This window comes from Haliaeetus leucocephalus, unplaced genomic scaffold (genome assembly GCF_000737465.1).
Source record: "Haliaeetus leucocephalus isolate CR32 unplaced genomic scaffold, Haliaeetus_leucocephalus-4.0 Scaffold228, whole genome shotgun sequence".
Lineage (NCBI taxonomy): Eukaryota > Metazoa > Chordata > Aves > Accipitriformes > Accipitridae > Haliaeetus > Haliaeetus leucocephalus.
In genome coordinates this window covers 17,354,184-17,368,597 of record NW_010972664.1, presented here as the reverse complement: position 1 = coordinate 17,368,597, position 14,414 = coordinate 17,354,184, and the positions used below count along the sequence as shown (strand labels likewise).

The 14,414-nt window shown below is 44.0% G+C and overlaps 1 protein-coding gene across 1 annotated transcript in view; it reads left to right on the top strand.

The window, feature by feature from the left end:
• NME7 (NME/NM23 family member 7) overlaps positions 1 to 14,414 on the top strand; it is a 90,684-nt gene that overhangs the window by 74,134 nt on the left and 2,136 nt on the right. The gene's annotated exons all lie outside the window — the stretch shown is intronic.

Below are 14,414 nucleotides of genomic sequence, written 5' to 3'. Positions count from 1 at the left end.
GCAGAATGATGGAGCAGCAAGAGTTGTCCTAGCTTGGATAATTTTGTACTGCCAAAATGGTGTTTTCATTGAGCAGAGAAAGAGCGAACTGTGTCACTATCTCCCTTCATGAAATAAAATCAGATCTGTGAGTTAAAGGGCTGTTTGCCAGGAAATTGCATCTAGTTTAAGGAATAGACTGGTGAAATTCAACACTGAGAATGGCAGCCAGTATCAACAAAGTTCCAGGTTTTTAAACCATTTCCAAGCTGTCATTAAAAGTTGACAGCTTCTAGTTTCTGCCCAAAGGGACTGGATTTAAACAAGCAAACAGGTATTTGTCACCAAATGCCTAAAATCCCTCAGTCATGGCTTTTCAGTGGCAGCAGAAAAAAAGGCATAGCCTGCAAGGGAAAAATTAAAGTCTCACCAACACTCACAGAGCATTTTAGTACTTCAGCAGAATTCTCTCTCTCTTTCTTGTCCACAGTCTGTCTCCTTTATGCTGGTGCAAAGCAGGTATAAACCCATTTTGCTAGTTGCTTAAATTGAGTTTACAGCTACTGTAAGTGAGATGGGTGGGACAAAGCAGTTGAATTGCTTCTCCAAAACAAAAATTGAGACAAGTTCTTTCTCAAGGTCTCCACTACATGTGTTTGTCCTTTGAATCCCGCAGCTGAATCATAAGCTAATTTCTTGATCTAGTATTACTCTGACTACATACTTTGCAGTTTCCATTGCAGACTGGTCATTTTAACAGTCATTTATTGATTGTATTTTTTTTGGAGAGGGGTCTAAAATCTTTTTTTTTACCGTAGGCATAATTCTACACAGAATGTGGCTCTTCATCTGTAGTTTCTTCTATTCACAGTCCAGATTAAGCCGGCACTTGTAAAGGACATTGGTCAATGTTCTTTAATGAGTAAATAAAGCAGTTTCATTCTGATCGTTTGGCAAATAAGCATTATAATGTAAACAATAGAAACCTTTTTACTGCTAACACTTTAATTCTTGGAGTATCTTTAGATCTGTGTTCTGTAAGAAATGTAGTTGCCTGAAAACTTAGGTAAGCAAAACAAAAATAACCTCTGGATTTGCTTAAGTGCAAGGGCTTGTCACAACTGATGAAAAAGAAATGATACAGTATACACAGAGGTCATCCTTGGGAAGGACTTTCTCCTCAGTGAGCTTTTCTGTGAGAGGAGCTTAAATCCAGTCACAGAGGTCTCATTTGTTGGCAAGCAGAAACCAGACCTTTCCCCCCGCCTCAGCCCCAATAACTGTAACAGCGCGGTACATGCTGGGCTAGAGCAGAGTGACTGCGTGGCATGCAAGACAACCATAGAAGGAAACTGAGCCAGATTAACATTTTTAAGAAGTGTGTTGTTCACTAAATGGTAGTGAATATTTTCATTTTTTAATGGGTAACTGAATACTTTAATAAACTGAGTTTACAGAGCAATTATTCCCAGCCTCAGAGGAGGTGAATTTAGAGATAGGTAATGCACTTGTCATTGAGGAGAATGACCTTGGCTATGTTGGCACAGTGGAACTCACTTCTTTCGATATGGAGTTAGCATGTATTTGTTACATCCATGTTCCGGTAGGAGATGTTGCTGTTGCTGAGATGTTAATCCTGCTGTTGCTATAAAAGCTTTACAGAATCATTGCAGAACAGCTGATTAGTAGAGCAGGAGTCTGGAGTAAAGTCTGGAGAGAAATCTGACCTACTAGATTTATACTACAAAGGTGAAGGGTCCTTTTTAAAACCTCAAAGAAAATTAATTCATCCCTAGCAGTCTCTTTCCTTTCTTCAGATGGTATTGGTTTTTGTACAGTGTTAATACCCTGCTACAGTTACTACCCAGTATAGCTCCAAAAACCAGCCTATATGCAAATTCTTGCACTCCTGTTTTGCTGATGAAAGGTGAATTTGGCAATCTGAATTCAGGCACAAGAGTTAGGAACTCTAGAGTTTCATTTCTAACTCTGGTGCTGATTTTAGCTGAGCTTGGCTAAGCCACTTTTCAAATTTTGGCATGAAAGTGTTTGGCTCCGAAATTCTGTATGAAGATGTTCTGATTTATATTTCTCTTCTCCAAATAAAATACTAAATGCAACAAATTTTAGAAACCAAACTGCAGAATCATTATTACAAATAATGAAACAAAATCTCTAACGCTTTTTTTCCCCCAATTCCTACTATATATATTTTGGTGGGGTTTTTTGAGGGGTGGGTTCGTTGGTTGGTTTTGGTGTTTTGTGGGTTTCTTTTTGGTTTGGTTTGGGTTTTGTTTGGTTGGTTTTGGGTTTGGGTTGTTGTTGGTTTGGTTGGTTTTTTGGTTGTTGTTTTGTTTTGTTTTGTTTTGTTTTCCAGAATAGGAAGTAGCTTATTTACTCTTCTGAAACCCCGTAAGCTTTCTTGGAGAGAGGGTGCTGTGATGAAAGCTTTCTGAAACTCTTGGTGAACCAGAGAGGTAGGCCTCACGGAACAGTTACAGCCCAAAAGCAGGCAGAGCGGGTCTGATACGCCATGAATAAAGATGTTTACTGCCTTTGATTCAGAGCTTCTGTACAACCTTGACCATGTTTGATGGCTGAATCATCCTCTTCCAGAGGTTCCCATTTCCCTCCTTAGAGGTCCGAGGGCTGCAGAGTGGAAGTCCCAGCATCTCTGAGCTTGAATTGAGCCCAGTGGGTTTGTACAAAGAAAGCCTTAGCTGTGTCTGTTTGGCTGGCGTGTGGAGTACTTATGCTGTTAATGCTAAAGCAGCTTATTAGAGGTCCCTGCCACAGTCCTGACTCTGTTGTGGTCGCATGTTCTGTGTGCACACCTGCAGGGTCAGCAGTGCCCAAAGGACCTTGGAGGCAAGATGGTCAAAGGGACTGCTGCTGTTGCCACCTTGTGAATGGGAAGCTGAATAGGTTGGTCTGTGTGTTAATTGGTTTTGTGACTTTTGAACTTCCAGAACCAAACAGAGATGGAAAGGGGAGATACCTGGTTGACCTACTATCCTATCATGGGCCTTAAATGCATGGTATTTATGAAAGCACAATAAAGGCATGTTCCTCTGTAGAAGGGAACACACTGGTGCTTTCCTGAGGACTCAGGTATCCTTAGTGCCAGATACTGCTTATTTTAAGATTTCTCCACCCTTCTCTGCAGTTTTCATCACCCACAGTTTACGATCTAACTGAAATTTGAAAAGTGTTTGCAATGGCAGCTGCTGTCTGATTGTCCGCAAATGGAGACTTCTTACAGGAGATGAGATAGGTAATTGAGGGCTAGATCAAATGCTTGCTGAAGTTAATAGCCAAACTCTAGGTGACATTGGTGGTTCAGACTTAGTTGACCGTCACTAGAAAGGGCAAGGTAGTGACCTTTCTCCCAAAAATCATGACCAAGGAGTACTCAGAGGAAAGGAGAGAGAACAACACTGTCTCAGGAACAGCAAGGACTAATTAACTAAATAAGGGTCAGCTTGTGCACCTAGTTTTAGAACATTATATTTAATTAATGTAGTACAGCAGTTTTTCAATGTTTTTTTGCTAGACCTCTTTTCCATGGACCTGGGAAAAGGAAAGTTCACTTTTAATCTTAAAAAAACCTCAAACAAAGAAACAAACAAACCCCCAAAGCAAATACCAGCACTTGCTCCCACCAGTTTGACCCTTAACTCCTGTCTTTGTTCTACAAACTACTTCATGTTTTAGGCAGTGACTAAAGCATACCAGAATTAATGAATAACTCACTTTGCCTCAAGAGAGGAGGGGAGATGCAGTTGAGCCTAAAATGCAACTGGTCACAATGGAAAAATCAGTGTATTTTCAGTTGTAAAGCTGTACCTGCTTCTTTTATTCCTAGTTTAGTGATACAGGAGGAGGGTGAATATTGCCCTGAAGCTTCTTGGATGAGCTCTTTGATTTACTGGGTCAGACACTTATTTATTTACTTCATAGACTTGTGTGTCCTTGTATCAGTACAAAATGTATTTTCATAAGTGACAATGGATAAACACAAACAGCTCAGAACAGTCTGTTTCCTCAGCCTTGTCATCAGTTTCCCATTTTAATGGGGAGAGGAAAGGAAGGAGGAAGTAGGGAAGGCAGTCTGATAGTGATGGAGTATTTATGAGATTATGTGGTTTCATGAGTGAAGGCTAAAGCAGGAGTTTCTTAATTTTTCTGATCCTCTGATGTTACATAGGACACTCATTCAGAGCAGGGGTTTGCATTTGTTTCCCACATCCAAGGCAGGTACTGCTCTACTCTCATCAATTTTTTATTTATTTATTTTATATAAAGCAGATACTATTTGGAGCAAGCAAACAATTACAGTACTCACCTGCATTCATGTACCCTCTGAGTCAGGTAGAGCAAGGACTGGAACATATGTGTTTTATATGTCAAGTAAGTGCTCTATTTAACAGACTAGAGACGGTTTTGCATTTGTGTCTTTCATGTACACATGGTGAAAGATGATTCTGTTTCTCAACTCACTGTCTTTGACCTGAGGAACATTTCTGATAAATATCTTGTTGAAATAGAAGCTTGCAAACTGTTGGATCTGATGAATCATCATTCTCTAGGCAAAACAAGTTTCCTTGAAATTAGTCATTCCTGGACTAGTTTTAATTGAAGCACTTGATACAAGGTATTGTGGCTTCCAGACTTCATGGTTTATGTGCCTCCTTAAAGAAGTGAAGGCAAATTAAAAATCAGTCAGTGAAGGCCTTATTCACATCACTCGAAGTACAGTGAATAAAACTTTCCACAGGAGGTGGTGCTGTACACACACCTCAGTTCATTGGGTCTCAAGTGGCTGAGTACCTTTCAGATTATGCAGGAATCCACATAATCTGCAACCATAAAAAAACCTGGTAGCCTAGACCTGCAGTTACAACAAAACCAGTATTTCTGGGTTTTGGCACGCTCTGCCTGTAAATTGTTGCTCATACTGTGCGGTTCAAGGTGGTTTTCTTTGTGAGCAGTTCCATAAGGGCATTTGTACTGCAGCAAAATACTCCAGGGATGATAGACTGCACACATCTGGGGTAACCTGAAAGGTCCCTCCACTGAGGTGCAGCCTGCTGTGTCTGAGCCATCCACACTAGCTTTATGTTCCTATGCCAGGGTGTGGGCAATCAGTCAGTCTCATGGGGTTTCTTTGCGTAATTAAAAAATGCTTAATAGTCATACGTATGTATGTGTGTGTGTGTACTTATACATAGAGGGAGAGGATGCTGCTCTTAGTAAGATATGCATGAAGAAGGATTTGCTGTGAGATGGGTAAAAATTGAGTTCTGGATGAAATAACCTTCTCTCTGTTCCCAAGGAAGATGCTGTTATTAGGTGACTAATTCTTCTAGTGGACAATAATGTCACAGCTGTTGCCGGAGTGTGCTTACATGTGCCTTTGCGTGTCTGGTAGGCTATGTGAGAAACTGCAGAGGGGGGTGGGCTGTTGGGCCAGTTTTCATGTGCCAACTGCCTCCTCAGTCTTGCGTCCCCATGGGTGCTCTTTCCACTGACTTCCCAGGGTGCTGCGTGCATGCCTCCGCATGGCTGCTGGGTGCTGTCAGGCTCTGCCTTGGGCATTGGGACCGTGGAGGGAAATGTGTCAGTTTTCAGCGTCGCAGGCAGCTTTCCAGCCAGGCAGTAGCAAGGACCTCCTCGAGTATCATTTGCTGGCCTTCTCCCTTGCCTCGGAGCTATTTGTGGCATCCACAGACATGAAAATAACCTATTGAAGGGAGATGATTTTGCTGTTATCAAAGAAGAGTGGGATTTGTTTGTCTTCTGAGAGCTGTCATGATGGTTGTTTTTTTCCCTATCACTATTTTGAATTTCAGCTGTGCAGTGGTGTTCGGGAGTGAGGCGGGGGACTGGCAGACAGTGCAACGTACTGCTGGAAGCTCTTCTTTGCCTTGCTCAGCCTCGCACCAGTGAGACCGGCTCACTGTTTCTAAGGCATTTAAGCAAACGAGTAATATCATCTAGCTGTACAGATCAGCGATGGTGGTCTGACGGACAGAGACTCGCACAAGTTCTGGCACTGGAAGTTCAGCTGGTTGGATCCAGCCTTGGGGAGGTGGGAGGTGATGTCGTAAGATAAGCAGTGACAGGATGGACCAGTTCAGCAGATGTATTTTGTCCGGACAAGTGCTGTGGGCAATGAAAACCAGCATCGTTTTCCTCAGACTTGGTATTAACTAAATGCTCTGACAAGTGTTACGAGCTGTGCTGCTCCTGGGCTTTTGGTGCAGCGTGTCTTCCACTTGCTAGAAGCCAGCTGTCCTTGGTCTGGCATTCCAAATAGTGCCAGGAGAAGCATGCTTTATGCCTCCTTTCCCTTTGCCTTTATTCAGGGAGGCTGGGGGGAGGGTGGTGTTTTAGCAAGCTGTTCAGAGTGGATGGGGGGCACTCACCTTGCAGCGAGGGGACACAACGAATGCTTCCCATAACCATTTCCGTAAGATCAGAGTCCTGTTACACAAGCACTCTGCTGGCTGCCAACTTGCATTTTTCTGTTTGCTGCTTCGTTGCCTGCCCGCTGCCATTGACTCGACACATGGGTGTGCTGCAACGTGCTTGCTATCATCCACCCTAGAAATGCCTTTGTACCAGCAGTGAGCTGATCTGTGGGTTGAGGTTATAGTGCAACAGTTTAGGATGGAGGGCATCAGAGGGATGCAGCTCTGTTAAACTAATCTCTTTGGTGCATCAAGGTATAGTCCAAGCAATTTAATAAAGCATGTCAATGAGTAACTCTCAGAAGCGGCAATGTGCTTAGTGTGGAATTTGTGTATGTCACACTCGGAACAAAGGTCTCCTGCATTGCTTGTTACCGATTAACTTGTCTGGTATTATGCAAGCTGCCTCTACCAGCTGAGAACTAACTCTCCCCATTCACAGGGCAGCGCAGCTTGTAAAACATTACACAGCAGAAGTGCATAGCATGGCAATGAACCTTTCACTGAGGGCATTTCAGCTGTACAGCATTTCCCTCAGGAGTCTTTAAAATATTAATAAAGAAGCCATTGTTTCACTCAGTCATACGGCAATTTTGCAATGAAGTCTTTTATTAGAGGCCCATACTGAGCTGCATAATCCAGGGTAAGATGCTTTTAATCATCTCCAGTGAAAAGAAATAAAGAGTTGGAGGGTTTGGGTGAGGTTGGTTTTTGGCGGGGTTTTTTGCAAGTTTTCATCAAAGCAGTAGGTATTTTTGTCCGTCAGTTGGAAACTTCAGTCTCTCCTGATACAAAGTGATTTCTAGAGAGATCTGTCAGATAATGGTTATTATGATCCAAGTGCTTCTCCATTTTAACTTTCTGAGACTTTTTATCGAACAGCTGTGGGAACAGGTTGGAAAGAATCTGGAGTGTAGGAAAACTTCATCTTATTTGGTGGTGTTTTTGCATATCAGAGGATGTTAGCCAGCACTGGAATTCTGTCTCACAACGTTTCCTGATGCTGTATATATAATTGTACTGAGAATTAAGTAATCTTTTTGCCTAGGACTATCTGAAGAGAAATTAAAATTAAAAATAGCAATAATAGAGGGATGGATTTTGAACATATGTTGGTGATTCCTTTTAAAAAAAATAATATGGTATTATTAGGTCACTTGCAGCCTAATTTTGAACATAGGTTGTATAATTATTATACTTGTGGGCCAGACAAGCAAACTAAACTAGAAACTTGTTTAAACAGAGTTGTGAAATAGTTCAGCTCTTGTGCTTCCACTTCTGGGTAAGATCCGAGGTCCAATTGCCCCTTGTTCTGCCAAGTCTGAGGTTTATAAGTGCCAGAGAGAAGAAGTTAACAAGTGTGAACCAAGCAGCTCCCAAAGCTCTTTAAGTTTCACCTGATCCTGAAGGTAACCTACGTGATAAACAGGGCTTGGCTTTTGGCACGTGTTCGGGTTGCGCTGAGCAAGGTAATTTTGTGGAGGGGAGGTCAAGGCAGAGGGAAGGCGTGACACTTCCTGATAACTCATCTGAGGCCCAGTTTGTGTCTTCGAGGCTGCTGCCTTCTTTCTTTCCCTCAACACGTTCTCACTTTGAACCAGGTCCTCTTTCCATTACCCCACTTCCTCCAGCAGAATCATAGCAACAATTTAGCTGCAACTCAGCTGCACGTTGGGCAGACTACAGTAAAGAAGAGAAAAAAGCCCAGGGGAATAGCTTATACAGCAAAAGTAGTAAGGGGACACTGTAGTTGCACAGTCACGTAGAAGCTCAGAATCTCCTTTCATTTCTTGAGCAAGGGGTCCTGCAGCTTTTTGGGGGGTAAGGGAAGCACTGTTGTCCTGTAGCACACACTGCTGTGGGATGCAAATCTATTTTTGCTGGGATTCCTATTATTGACCTCAGCTAGTTGCACCTCCCACCTCTCTCTCAGAGGTCAAATAGGCAAAAGATTAGCTATATCGACACTTTCTGTGTAGGGTTTACCCCTTCCCTCATCAGTGCAACCTTCTTGACTGACTACTGTAAACTAGCAGTAATTAAGAGGAGAATTTAAGTCAGCTATCTGCATACACGTGCTGAAATACCTGTGGAACATGGGAGGCAAAACCCAAAGCCAAACATGTTAATATGGATAGAAGACTGTGAACAGGATTTCCTGTCTCTCCTAGATGCTAACACCATGGGATATCTTGAGTTCAGAGTTTATCAAGTTCTAGAAAACACTTCTTCTTTCATAAGTACTAATAACTAATTATTCAAAGTGTAGTGTCATACCAGTATTGGTTTTGTGTTGTGATAATACCAAGAGCTTAGACACTGGCTGTGATGATCTTGTGCCAGCAGCTGTGCAAACCCAGAAAGAGATGGCAGTGGTCACCTGAAAGGGTGTTGGCTGTAGTCTAGGGCTCTCGAAGTCACCGAGCATCTTTTGGTTTCATTAAGAGCTGGATTCTCCCTCTTCCTCTTTGACCCTGAGTACATTGGCATATAGGCAGGAATGATAAATCTACCAGTACACTGAGATATACTGAGGTACGTAGGCAAGTCTCTGAGCAAGAGGCAATTCTCTTCAGTGGCCAGAGTTGCTAAGTGGGCAAGTTGCCTTCTGCGTTGGTGTCAGTGATAGTTACTGCTGTTCTGCTGGGGAGAGGCAGTGTGCCGAGACTATCCAGCCACAAACCAGGAACTGTGGGCTTTCTCTGGTAGCTGCCTTAGTCCAGCTATTGAATAGGAACTTGGTCACTCCGGTGTCGCTAGTCCTGTCATGATGGTACATGGTTTAGCACACAGCAGGAGCGTTGAAATCACAGAGGGCTGCTGAGACTTGAAATGAACTCTTGGCCTTTTCATACTGACCTGTTCCACAGGGGAATGGAGCTTTCTAGATTCAGTGACGTTGCTCAGAAGGTACTTCGAGCACTGTGCTGGGGGAATTTATGCCATTAGTTTGGTGGGATGTTTCTTATCAGACCAGGGAGCCACAGTCTACACAGGGGCTTGTGATGGTGCATGCAAGGCCACTACTTATGGACCAGGTGGTGCTTTTGGTTGGTTGGTTTTTTCCAGGATATTTTGTTACCATCTTATCTGTCATAACTTTCACCCTGCTGCCAGATGTAGCCTGTTGGGTCCCCTGGCCAAATAGTACCCTGCAGATCTTCTTGGTTGCTCAGGAAGAGCTTTAAATGCTGGCTGCCTTCTGCTTCATTTATTTGCTTGTTGCTTCCATCCTTGCTTGCAATCCATGATGTGGGTGGAAACACGTTCTTGTTCTCTCTTTGCGACCACTTCCTTCTCTATTGGCCATCATCCGGTAGCTCATGAGGACCCTGACTTTCGGTGCTCTCTGAGTAGGCTGGAGAGCCTTAGCTCGGTATTGGCAAGGAGCCCCCATAATGCCTGTGGCTTGTATGAACACATCCAAAGCAGGCTTTCCTTAGATATTTCAGGTGCTAGTAGCAGGGGCCCTTTTCAGTGTTTTTATCCAGTGTTCAGGACATGTTTGCAGCTTGCATCAACATCTGTGGTTTTGTGCCTAGCGTCTTGCCTGTACCTAAGCTGACTGGTTCAAGGGCATCGTACAAGAGCTCCACAGGAGCTCCCGATTTTGAGGCAGGCAAGTGTCCCTCAAGATAAGCATGAAGTGCAGAGGCAGTGAGCCTGGTGACTCAGTGAGCTGCTTGGGATCCTTGGGAAAGCAGTACACGCTGTCATGTTGTAGTTTTTCACATGTGATAGGAGCCAGGACCTTTTGCTTTATTTCATTTCAGTGGCTCTACTAGGCCAGCAATCTCTTCTGATGGTGACCAAAGATGTTGCTAAAGGAGGAGCAGAGCTCCTGGTGGGAGAGTCCTGCGCAAATATGTTCAGCCCGAGCTACTGAGCCATGGAGTGGGGAGATTCAGTGAACCTGTACCTTCTTATTAAATCTGGAAGTATCTATACTTCAGAAATCAGTGGTCTGAGTCAGCACAGTAGTTATGTATGATGTAAAAACAACACTTCGTTATTTTAAGTAAGGTTTTGGGTTCACTTATTTTTCTTGTAGTGTTACAGAGTAAATAGCATAAAACTTGCTTTCTTGGTGCTTTGATTGTGCTGTAAGGAATTATTGTCTTGTCCTCTCATTTACATCCTGTTTGGAATTCAGATTTCTCTAATCTTTTATTTTATGGTAAAATTTCCAAATAGCTTCCCTTGTCCTTCTCTTTCACTGTATTTTTGTAGTTGATCACAACCACACACAGTGTTTGAGGGGACTGTGTTAACAGCATGTAGCATAAAAGCAGAATGCACTCTGTTATCCTGTAGCGTTTCTTTAATAAAACCTTCCATTGAAAAGGTGGGGTTTTTTGGTGCATAGGGGGTTTTGTCCCAGTTATACTTAAATTAACTTGGACAGTTGAAGTGCAAGTGTACAAATTGTTCTGCCTTGGGCAGCCTGACCGGCTTATTTCTTACAGTGCGTGACGCTTGAGAGACAGGCAGGAGTGACTAACTTTCCTTTTTTTTTTTTTTGAACAAACTGCCTGGGACTAAACCCTCTTCAGGTTCACATGGGAGAATAATTCTTTATTTTCAGAACAAATAATAGAGTGAGTAAGTAGACCCTCTTCTTTGACAACCATTTTTATTTCTGGACAGCTTGTGGCTGCAGGGATGGTATGAATCCATGGGTTTTCCGTGTGTTAATCTAATGATTTAGTCATGTGAGTCAGCTGAGTGAACTGTAGCTGAGATGCATTTTAGGTGTTAGCAAGTGAGCTTGCTAACAGAGTTGGCAGGTTCGTGCTGATGTACAAACCAAGGTTAATGGGCAAAGAGAGATTTTTGGTTCCTCCTAGTGACCTCAAACTGAGAAAGCCTGTAAAAAATTGTAAGACCTAAGAGTTTAGGGAGAGTGTACTGATGCTGAAACTTTAGGTCAGCAAAGACTCTCTGGATCATGTGCCTAGATACCTATGCTGAACCAAGGAGACACAGTTTTGTGGTGGTTTTGGGGAGAGGGTACTGGTGAGTGTCTGTCCAGCTGCGTGAAAGGCACTGAGATGACTGACAGGCTCTAAATGAATACAGGGATGAAAAAGCCTTCCATCTCCCGCCTGCCAATTTTGGTTCAGCAGAGATGAGGAAGGACTGAAATTGCCATCATCTTCCTGGTGATGGATGAGAAGTGAATCTGTGATCTCAGCATATTTCCTACTAGTATGTCTCTCCTTCAGCCCCCTTGCTTCTGCTGTGAATGATACTAACAGGGTCTCTTATCGGAAACTGCCAGCCCAAGGGAACAAGGGGAATAGACCGTGAACGTTTCTCAGCGTATTTCCTGCTAGTATGTCTCCCCATCAGCCCCCTTGCTTCTGCCACGAATGATACTAACAGCATCTCTTATCGAAAACTGCCAGCCCGAGGGAACAAGGGGAATAGACCGTGAACGTTGAGGTACCCTTTCAGTGCTGGGGTTTTCTTTGAGGCAAGCTGTAATGCTGCCTGTATGATATGCTGGTCCTGTTCACGATGTACCTTGGTCTGTCCTGTAGACAAAAGCTCTGACTCCAAAGCTGCTCAGCTGGCACCTCTCATCAGCACTGGTTTTTGCTTTGTTTTCTGAGCAGGAGGTGTCTGTAATTCTTACACTTGAAATCTTTAGGACACTTTGTGCCTGTGCTGGGTCCTGCGTTATTACCCAGATCTTTTGGTCTGCCTTGGAAGACTGGCTGCCTCACTCGATTTTCTTCCCTTGGTTTTTGTTTTGTTTTGTTTTTAATTTTGCCCAGCCTCTCCATGCTCTTAGGGCACACATTGTTCAGATGATAATCATTTGTGCTCAGCCAGGGCATTAGACTGGATTTTGTTACTGCCTGCTGTATTAAGTCCTGAAACTTTGCGGTAACGTGTGGAAGCACCCAGAGGGAGTGGCCAACTTCATTAATGCAAGTTTTGCAGAGAGTGTGTGTGACTGAAGCAAAACTTCATGGAACTGAAGCAGCTCTCAGCTCCTCCTCGGTGAAGCAGTTTATAGGGTCAGAGCCAGAAGGTCACAGCTATTCACCCGTTATTACTTCCTGAGCATTATTGTTATTTGTCCCTGAACAGGAGCTACAGGAGGCATAGCCGCATACTATAAAGCAGGTAGATGGTTCCTGGGATCTGTAAGGAGAGTACTGATGTTAAATTCAATCCTGTTTCATCCCTGGGAAGAAGCGAGCACACCTGAATGTTGACATCATTGGAAGGGTATTTGGATGGCATCTGTGAAATGTGTTTGGTTGGTTTCAGATCAGTTCCTGGTGTGGTTTGTCCTCTGCCACCTTTGGGTCCTGTAAAGAGACCAGAGATGTGCTTGGCTCAGAGAAGCTGACCTTGCCCTAGGTCAATTGTGAGGCTTGTTGAGGTGTTCTGTACAGGCACAGCTCCCTTTTCTGTGGTTTACACTATACTCGGACCCTGCGAAAGAGAGTAACTGTATTTCCTAAAATACAGACTGCTTTGGAATACCCATCTGGACACTCGGTGCAAGTACCTCCCAAGTCCCGGATCCCCTTGGAAAAGGACCTGGTGCTTTTAGAGTAGGGTTCTTCAAGCTCTCTCCAGCTGGGGCCTCATAAGGTGGGGGCACCCCAAGTGTCTGTCTTGGTAGTGCTGAAATCCTTGGTCTTGGTTCTTCTGCAAAACCCTGTATGGGATGTCTTGTGAGTGGGGTAACAGGTGGCCCTTCTTTCTGGAGTTTCTTGTCCAGCACTGCCATGCTCCTGAGGGTGAGGTTCTTGGAGAGAAGGATCCTTTCTGTGTACCCACAGATATGCTAGCTCTTAACTGGTTTTACTGGGAGCTGGGTGGCAGCTGACCCACATCAAGATAATTATATATAACGAGAACATACCAGCACCTGGTTTTGAACATTATACAATATGTAGTGCGCTGCTTCTGATGTCTGAGCCTCACCGGTACAGTCTGTGTGGATCTTCAACAATCCAATAAAAGCTAATTGAGGAGGAAGAGGTTTGCCGTAGTTTGTAAGTAAGCTGAGGTTGTTCAGCCTGGCCTGGGAAAACTGGTTGCACAAAATCAGGGGCTTTTAAGGGCTAAGGTAGCACAAAGCCTTTTGTTGCTTATAGCAAGTGAGCAGGAGTTGGGCGAGGACAGCCTTCGCCTGTATCAGTGTGTGCTGCCAGGGCGGATCGCTGCCTCAACCCCGGGGAGGACACGTTGCTCCAGCCCAGGTAGCGCAGGGAGCGGTGGGAGTTGACGCCGCTCTGCTAAACCTGCCCCATCGCGGCAGTTCTGTGGTGGCAGCAGTTCTGTGGGTGTCCGTGGCCGAGGCTGGACCCAGAGTTACTGCCCGCAAAGGGGCAGACTCCGCTGCACTGGGCCTTTTTCTTTGCTCTTGACACAGCTCATCGCACACGCCAAGGGTTGTTCCTGGGCCCTTGCGGGCCAGCCACCCTCGGCCAGACTGGGAACAGAAACCCAGAAGTGCCAGCGCTCAGAGCTGTAAAACTGGTAGCTGCCGTGTGTTTGTGCAGACACAGCCTTACAGGTTCTTGTCCTTAAATGTGTGTGTGTGTGTGCTCTCTCTCTGCTTTATATTTTATTAGTACTTTTGTGTGTCTCTGACCTTGAAATGTAGGTGTCCTATATCAACAAGGGGGATAAAATCCACTTTTAATGGCTACAATTACAGTTAACTGTGGTCGAGCCAATCTGGCAGAAAGAACAGGTTCAAACTGGCAGTTTGTAGGGAAAGGACCTATTAGGCAGTAGGGAAGGCCATGCCTTCCTGAGGAGAATAGCTTTTACATAGGCAATACAGCATAGATTAAAAAAAATTAATAATCTTGAAAGCAATGCAAATTTTAAATTAGGTTGATGAGATGTCACATCTTCCCCCCTCCCTGAGCTTTTGACCAGCCACTTACTTACTTTGCATAGCAACAGACTACTAAAGCAAAACAAAAT